A 9,239-nucleotide genomic window follows, 5' to 3' on the forward strand; every position below is an offset into this window, starting at 1 on the left:
GTTGAAATGTAAGTGATGAGAACTGAAATCGTAGTCAAATCTCCTGTGAAATTTGCATCAAGCAGAGTGTGGTATTCCCTGGAATATGCATCTTGTGGAAAATGGTCAGTAGTAATGTAGAGAAAACACTACCTACCCTGAATATCCTTTAACTGCTTTGTTAAAGTTCCAGGTGCAATCCAAAAATGGTGGTGTGCTAAGACCAATTGGGTATCAGAGGTCTAAGATGTGTCACTGGCTGGTGCATGCAGGGTAACAGGGGCAGGACCCAAATGCAGATAATGCAGAGTGACTGGAAGAGTTCAATGATTTACCATAGTAGAGACATTATATGTAGGCTTACGGAATTGTGAGGCAGGCAAGGGTCAACACCAGCGAGGCAGTCCAAACAGGAAAACAAATCCAGAGGCAAGGTACGCAAGGAGTAGATCTAAATCCAGATGAATCCAGAATGGGGAAAAAGGAATGGGACAGGGCAAAAATTTCTCAGCAACTTGGACAAATTAGCTGAAGAACAGTGGATCTTGACTGATTGAGGAGTGGCTGAGGAATGGTTACGGTAACGAGATTGGTAAATTCAGTTCAGAGTAGTGAGGTGCTGGCAGCACAGACATGAGTGGGAGGATCTGGAGTGAGACGAGAAAGTCAGAGCACTCCATCCTTCACACCTAATAAAAAACAAAACAACAAAGCTGGTCCAGAACGCCACAGAGGGTGGGTGAAAGGGGTCTGGGCAGGGAAATAGGTTCCTGGGAACTGAAGAACACCTTGAGATCTCAGATGGACATCCCGGGGCCTGGACAGAAGCAGAGTCAGAGAAATAGCACAGCACATAGGTTTTGAGTTGAAATGTACCAAACAGCTGTATTTTGGTATTGTATAGGGCCCAGAGCATGTAACACACAGTGTTGTTGTAATTTTTGTTGTAATCATTGTGAGCATCATTGTGAGCCCTGTGACTTTGTTGCAACAGTTATGGCCGTAGGAAAACATATAATTTATTCAAAACCTGTTTTTCCTGTGGTTTTATCAGGCTACACCCTAAACTGAAATCACCTAGAATGTAACAGACTCATTTTGCCTCATCAGCAGTGTCTCAACTGTTTCATCTGTGAAGCTTTGGGATGTCTCTTTTGTAAGAGGCTTATTCCTTAGAACAGGTATCACAATCATCTCATTACATTGTCATGCTGGCTTGGGCCTTCCTCTTCCTCTTCTAAAACAAAATGGCAGAGTGCCCAGTTTAATGCAGACATGCAATTTCAACTGATGCAGGTATATGCTCTGCACTTTAAGATACAGTCTATGTCACATATTTCTGTCAGGCACAGATGACCAGTAAAACCTCTAAGGTCACATCTTACTGCATTTAAGGAAACAATATGGTGTACTTAGTCGTACACTTTTGGGATATTCTCTGTTATTTCCTTAACTCTCCTTATTCCTTTGTGGGTGTTTTGCATTTTGGCTGTAACACCTGGCACTCTGAGACAGGTAACGTGATGTGAAATCAATATGCTGTGGTATGGGAGATGCTCTGAGTCTCCTTCAAAGCTTTCATGGTTGTCTTTCAGTGTTTTCTTCATCATTCTTAACCGTCTAGTGAGCAATTGTTTTCAAGCCATGTTATTGGAAATGCTTGAAACATCACAAGGTTTGCTTACAGTAGTGTTGTTTTTGGCAGCCTGTTTTAATTTTAGTCTTAGTCTAGTCTTTGTGTCAAGCTGTCATTTTAGTTTTTATTAGTTTTAGTCACGTTCATACTCTTTTTAGTCTAGTCAAGTTTCAGTCGACTAAAAGTCTGAGCATTTTTGTCTTAGTTTAGTCAGAATTGTCCGTGACTATTTTCATCTAGTTTTAGTCGACGAAAACTGATGACACTGTAGTCTAATTTTAGTCAATGAAAATTGTAGTCTCTTTTTTAGTAATGCAATTCTATTTGACCCGGTCAATATAGTATCTAGTAGTATAAACGAAACCAAAATTTTCTTTTAGTCAAACCCATTTCACAATTCAAACAAGGTTGTCTTATTATTATATTATTGTTAGCTTATAGACTCAAGAATACATCCATTTCAGACACGAAGGAGGCTCTGATTTGAATTTACAACATATTTATTTTACCAAGCAAAGCCAGCTGGCTGGCAATCGGTCCTGTTCTCTGTGTCAGCTGTCTGTCGTTCACGCTAACCAACCGCAGCTGCATCTTCTAAATAACGCCGCGAGTGGGAACTAATGCTGTGACGTCACGTGCGACTGCGCAGTGCGACCTGATGCAGCCCCTGAAGCAAGACACAGGAAACAGAAATACTGCAAAATAATAATAACGAGACGAAATAACGTAAGAAGATTTCGTCTCATTTCGTTTTAGTCAATGAAAATGAAGAGACATTTTAGCAGAGTTTTTATTTTATAAACCACATTTAGTCTCGTTTTTATCCATCAACAATATTGCATTATATATTTAATTGTAGTTATCCTCACATGACCAGCATTTACGTTGCGTCTTGTCTCGTTTAACACTATGCAGTCAAGATTAATGTGGTTATTTACACTTGTCTTTGACAAATTAAAATATCCGCAGGGAAAGCAGTTTATGCAGACATGTTGTTGCATGTTTCACACAGTCTCTGAGATCTGCAACCACATGGAGTTACCTCTAATGTTCATACAAATAACTGCAAAATGGCCAAAACATTTTTTTACTCTAAATTATTCTTATTAAGCCTGGGTGGAATCATCACCCTGTGCAGAGTGCATAACAACGGATAAAATATGAATTTTAAAACTGATTAATAAATGATTTCTGTTTGCCTCCCTCCTCACAGAGCCTGAAAGTGTTGTGTTCTCCAGTAAACCACATGAGTGCATCACCAAATGACTCAGAGGTGTGAAACACCTCAGGCACAGGCAGAGCTGTGTGAATGAAAACACTGACATGTGGTGACAAAGACTGCAACTGCCATGTGCCGGAGGCTCACAGACACATACGATCAGTGCTATTCCAGCTGTATCTGTATAGTAAGTAGCATTAATAATGGAAGTCACAGCAGTGCTGAAGAATAGGCGTTTTCTTTCGACGAATGACCTTGTACAAGTCATTGTGTCTTTTATGATTATTATCTGTAGGGTACATAAAGTCAAATTCTTACTGTGTCTTTTCATCAAAGAAAAACAGCCAATTCTGGTTCCAGTGCCAGGAGGTCTTTTCTGCGTCACGGAAAGTTACAACAGCTCCATTTGAAAGCAGCAGTTACTCTCATCAGTGTTAGATTGTGAGGGAATGCATCATCCATTGTATTGGTCATTCAATGGAAATATACTGGTGGCATTTTGATGCATATGACAATAGATTCCTTTAATCATTGCACTGTCCAGTGTTCTTGTTATTTTGTTCATTCAGATTCAGAATTTATTTGTCACATACATACAATGCAGTGAAATGTTACAGTCGGTTCCATGCTAAGTAAAAACACAACAGACACAGAAACAACCCACAAAGAAAGTAACAGACAGGAAAACAATTCATTTAAGATGTCAGGAGGTTATTGCAGATAGGGGAAAGTGGTGAACTCAAATATAATAAATACTTGTGACTATTTTCCAAAAGTGCTTAATCAGTGTGTCAGGGACCCAGCACAAAGGCATGAGGACAAAGGTATAAAAAAGAAGATTTTCTTTAATAAAGTGATAAACAAGGAAAAAAATTAATTCACATAACTTAAATGGAAAGGTGAACAACCAAAAACACAGGGCCCAAACTCAAAAGGAGGTCAACTAAGCAGTACAAAAACTAAAACTTCAACTTAACATAATCAGACCTGACACAAATGACACACAAGGGGAGTTATATAGACACGGACTAATCCTAGACAGACACACAGGGGACCACACCAACATTAGATCTAAGACCTCCAACCACTTAAAGATACTCAAACTAATAAAACAAACAACAAAGCAAAATAAATGATAAACAAAGAAATAATCAGCTCAGAATAACTAGTAAAAAAACAACAAAGAGATTTTAAACCAGTTGACCAAACCATCCCCCCCTTTTTCATTCTCCCTCGTGGCTCCTTCCACTTCTTGTTCATCGGCCTTAAAAAGCCACCTTCTTCGACTCGTCTAGCCTTTAGGCCCAGGAGCTCAGGAAACAAAAAGGTAAGTATTAACTTGCAAACAAAACCCAATTTTAACTAAATTGTGTACAACCAAATAGAAAAACTGACGAGAGAAATAAAGTGTATTGTTTGAACTCAAAAGACTATGTGTAATGTCATTACTTGAAAATGTTTGTGTAAAATGTGATAAATACAAAGAAATACTACCACTGGTGGGCAGCAGCTGATGCGGCCGCCACACAGTGCCATTCAGTAATCAAATGGCTTGGGGTAAGAAACTCTTCCTGAGTCTCTCAGTCCTTGCCGCCAATGTGCAATATCTGCTTCCTGAGTGGAGCAGAGAGAACATACCATAGTCTGGGTGGCTACGGTCTCTCAAGATTTTGGTGGTCTTGTCCTTGCACCGCCTGATATAGATGTCCTCTAGGTTAGGGAGTTGCCCCCCTATGGTGCGCACCACTCCCTGCAGAGCCTTACGGTCCTGTATGGTGGTGTTTCCATATCAAGCGGTGATGCACAAAGTCAGAGTGCTCTCAGTGGTGCTGGAGTAGAAGCCTTGCAGGACTGTTTTGGACACTCTGAATTTCTTCAGCCTCCTGAGATGGTACAGTCTCTGCTTAGCTTTCTTTACCACGGTGTCCAGGTGGGTAGGCCATGTCAGATCTTTGGTGATCTGGACACTGACGTATTTGAATGTATCCACCCTCTCCACAGATTGTTGGATAAGGGAGTGTAGTCTTGCGCCTGCTTCCTCCCAGTGTCCACCAGCATCTCTTTGGACTTGCTGACGTTGAGGTGGAGATTGTTACTCTGGCACCACTTGGTCAGGCACCTCACCTCCTCCAGGTAGGCTGTTTCATCGTTGTTGTGGATTAGGCCTACCACTACGGTGTCATCAGCAAACTTAATGATGGTGTTGGAGTCTGCGGTGGCTGCACAATCATGCGTGTACAGGGAGCACAGAAGAGGGGACAGAACACAACCCTGGGGGGGGGCCTGTGCTGAGGGTGAGGGGGGATGAGGTGTGTCTGCCCGCTTTCACCACCTGAGGTCTCTCTGTCAAAAAGTCCTGGATCCACCTGCAGAGGGCGTTGTTCAGCCCCAGGCTCCTGAGCTCTGTGATGAGGGTGGAAAAATATTATTAAAGGCTGAACTATAGTCAACAAATAACAGTCTCACAGAGTTCAGCACTTTCCCATTGCTCTTGTCCAGGTGTGATAGGACAGTGTGTAGTATGTGAGCAATGGCATCCTCAGTGGATCTATTGGGCCGGTATGCAAATTGTAGAGGGTCCAGGGTGTTGGGCAGTGAGGAGCAGATGTGGGCCTTGACCAGCGTCTCAAAACATTTCATCACCACAGAGGTGAGTGCAACTGGGCAATAGTTGTCTTGACAGGCTGGTCGAGGCTTTTTGGGTATGGGAATGATGGTAGACCTTTTAAAGCATGTGGGGATGATGGACTGTGCCAGGAACAGGTTGAATATAGCCATGAACACTGGTGCCAATTGGTCGGCGTAGACCTTGAGAACCCGCCCAGCTATCATCTGATCCTGCAGCTTTCCTGGTGTTCACTTGCTTGAATGTCCTCCTGACATCATGTTCACTAGTGGTCGTCCACTCCCTCCTACTCCATCACTCTCCCTCCTTGATGCAATGGAAACTTGGTCACGGCAGGTGTCGACGCATGCAAAAAAGTCTTGATGCTCAGTCTCTGTATTGTGAAATCTAAAAAGACAAGATCAGTTGTATGCAGTGACAGCAAATGTTTAGAAAGCTCTACTGCAGTGGTTCAATAGAAATACAATGTGATGAACAAAACTGAAGAACTTGTGCTGATTGTAATTCCCCCCAGGCACGATGAACACAAGTAGCTTTCTTGAACTGGTTTAATGAAGCCTCCAAATCTTCATCAACACCGTGAAAACTGTGCAAAACAATACAATACAATACATAGCTTGCAACAGAGCAAACAGTATACAAACAAATAATAAGATACCTCGTTGGCTGCATGCCACAAAGAGGGGACTGTCCATGAGACTCAAAAGAGATGGTCCCTTCGTTGTCCTCCACTTGATGAATTCAAACTCATAACGTGATCCAAAAAAGGCCGTGGGCCATATGACAATCCATCCATCATTGTCAATGGCAGCAGAGCGTGACCCGGAAAAAGAAGGAAACCATGTCTCCTTGAAAACAGCGCGAGAACAAGCTTGATGGACATGACTTCATACAGATAAGTCTGGAGAGAGGTGCTGTCAAGCCTTTGTGCAGACTGGTCCAGAATTGCAGTCAAGATGCTCCTTGCCCCAACGAAATTGGTTCCTTGGTCACATCTCAGTTGGCAAACGTTTCTTCTGATGGCAATGAATGATCTGAGTGCATTGATGAATGCGTTGGTTGTCATATCGTCAATCACCTATATGTGAACAAATCTTGAACAAAGACAGGTAAGTATGAGTCCATATCTTTTGAGATCCTTTCTTCCTTCCTTAATGCAGATTGGACCGAAGCAATCCATTCCAGTGTACATGAAAGGTGTAGCTTCTTCCATTCGATCTTGAGGTCGTTTGTACATTCGTCTGTACATTCGGCATGACACATTTGTAGATGTGTGACGAGACAGCACTGCTGCATCCCAGGATCCACCATCCATTAGCTCTGAGTGCATTTGTTGTCATTCCACGTCCTTGGTGTTGTATCTTTTCATGGTGGTGCTTGATGAGTAAGGATGATATGTGGCTTTTCTGTGGAAGTATTGCTGGATGCTTCATGTGCGGGTGTAGCGCAGCCTGACATAGACGTCCTCCCACCCTGAGTATCCTGTCTTCAACCAGAAAGGGGCTTAACTTCTGTAGCTTACTTTCTTTGGTCTTGTCAACTTCCTGCTGTTGCTTGAGTTTTTTTTATCTCAGCTGGGAAAGCTTCTTCTTGAGCTAGGTTAATGATGGCAAGCTCTACTTCTTTCCTTTCCTCGATGCTTGTACTTTCATTGGTGCGTTGCTTCAGACCTTTGTGTTCTTTGGTCATTCGCTGTAATCTTGCAACTGCCTTTACAGCTCTTGTCCAGTCCGAAAACTTCTTCAGGTGGTCTAAATGGATCTCTCTTCCTTTGTCTCAGTGTTGTACACTAGAGCCTTGCAAAGTTCAGGATCATCTTCGTTGACTTCTCCCACCTTGCATTCTCTCTGAAGTGGACCTCTTTGCCAAAGAGGACTTTGAGGACTTTAGTTGGTCTGCAGTCATACCTCAAGAGGCGTGATCCGCGGGGTTGTCCTCAGAAGCCACATAGGACCACTGTTCAGGCTTTGTACTTGACTTGACTGGCAACGATTGCGATTGGCAATGAAGACTTAAAATCTTCTGGCATCATTGTTTATGTAGCCAAGAACAACTTTGGTATAGAAGAAGAAGAAGAATCAGATGGACAATCCCCTTTATTAGTCACACAACAACTACATCACACACTCGCCATGCAGATTTTTGGTGAAATTTGTCCTCCACCTTTATCCCATCCTGGTCACCTTCCTCCACAGCAGACCAGGAGCGGTGGGCTGCCATCCGACCAGCGCCAGAGGACCCAATCTCTTTCATCACCACTGGTCAGGTGGTGATCTTCTTTGAAATATAACATGAAGGTCAATAGACAGAACAGAAGAAAAGTGAAAGAAGAAAGAAAATTTGCTATGGAGTTAAATAAACAGTGTCTACCACACACAGCCACCTCAGTTTTGTGTATTAAATGCTACAGATTGACTGACGGTCTGTAAAAAGATAAAAGTCAGTGCAATATTAGACTATTTTTTGCCTAAATGAGAAATCCACATTTCACATTGATACAGAAAAATAGAGTAGATTTTTATAAATTCATCTTCCTGATGAAGAATTCCTTATTATTATTATCAACCCATTACTTCTTATTCTCAGATAGCATTACACAGTGTACTGGCCAAATGCAGTCAATGCAGGTATTTGAAGCTGTACACGGTGACACTGGCTGAATCTCCTGGGAATTGTTAATGATGCTGTGACATCGTCATTATTGTATCATGTTTTACTGAGGTGTACTGCAAAGCACTAGCAGGTGTTCTCTCTCTCTCTCTCTCTCTCTCTCTCTCTCTCTCTCTCCTCTTTGTTTGTTTGTTTTGTCTTGTTTTCCTGCTTCCTTTGTCCTTTGTCCCTCTGGCAAACTTCTATCCCCCTCTGCTGGACAAATCAGAGAACTGTCCCAAGATCAACCTAAAACCTGCAGTTAAAACTGCTCCATTTTCACACTGGGTGAACATGACTGTCATACTTATTTACTTTAATTACTTGGTTTATTCATTCATATTTACTGAAGGTGAATTAAGATACAGAGATTTCTGTGCAGATCTTCTCTGTCTGACATAAAAATATACATTAAAAATACTCACACACACTGCAGCACACATGCATTTGACCACATACAATAATGTAAAATAAACTCATATTCAATTAATTGTTACAGATTGAAATAGGCTGCTAATCATTTCAAAGTGTGTGAAACTGTCAGAAGAAAATTCTTGTGCAGTATTTTATATTGTACTTTGGGAATACTATTATGCCTAATGCACATATAGACATGTTTTTTTGTTTTAAAACGGGTTTTTCCTCCTTCAATCTGAACAGAAAATCCCACCCACACAAGAAGTGTTTTAAATAAAATCTTCATCCATATGAAAGCTCAAAAAAACAAATGCAAGTACAGCCAAGAGCGCGTCAAACCCACAGGCAGCGACACAACCTTAAAAAAACTGTTACCAGCAGGCTACCTGCAACTAGAGGTCTGATATTCACTGTAGTGAAAGAGATGCAATCGTAAATGTTGCTCACCATATGTACCCGTCCAATACAAACAGACTGCAAAAATGGCAAAAAAGATCAATGGCAAACACAAAAAGAGGGAGAAAGGAAGTTAGACATCGACAGAGTGGAGATCTTCTTTCTTTTGAGATAGAAAATCTTATCTGTTCAATTCAAAGTGTATGACCACACGTTACTGTAATTCCACTATTTTTGGTGGATACAAAAAACAAACCAGAACAGTCCTGTCTGCTCGACAGCATTACTACAGTTAAACTAAACGAATAAACAAACAA

The sequence above is a fragment of the Chaetodon trifascialis genome, chromosome 11 (assembly GCF_039877785.1).
Source record: "Chaetodon trifascialis isolate fChaTrf1 chromosome 11, fChaTrf1.hap1, whole genome shotgun sequence".
Lineage (NCBI taxonomy): Eukaryota > Metazoa > Chordata > Actinopteri > Chaetodontiformes > Chaetodontidae > Chaetodon > Chaetodon trifascialis.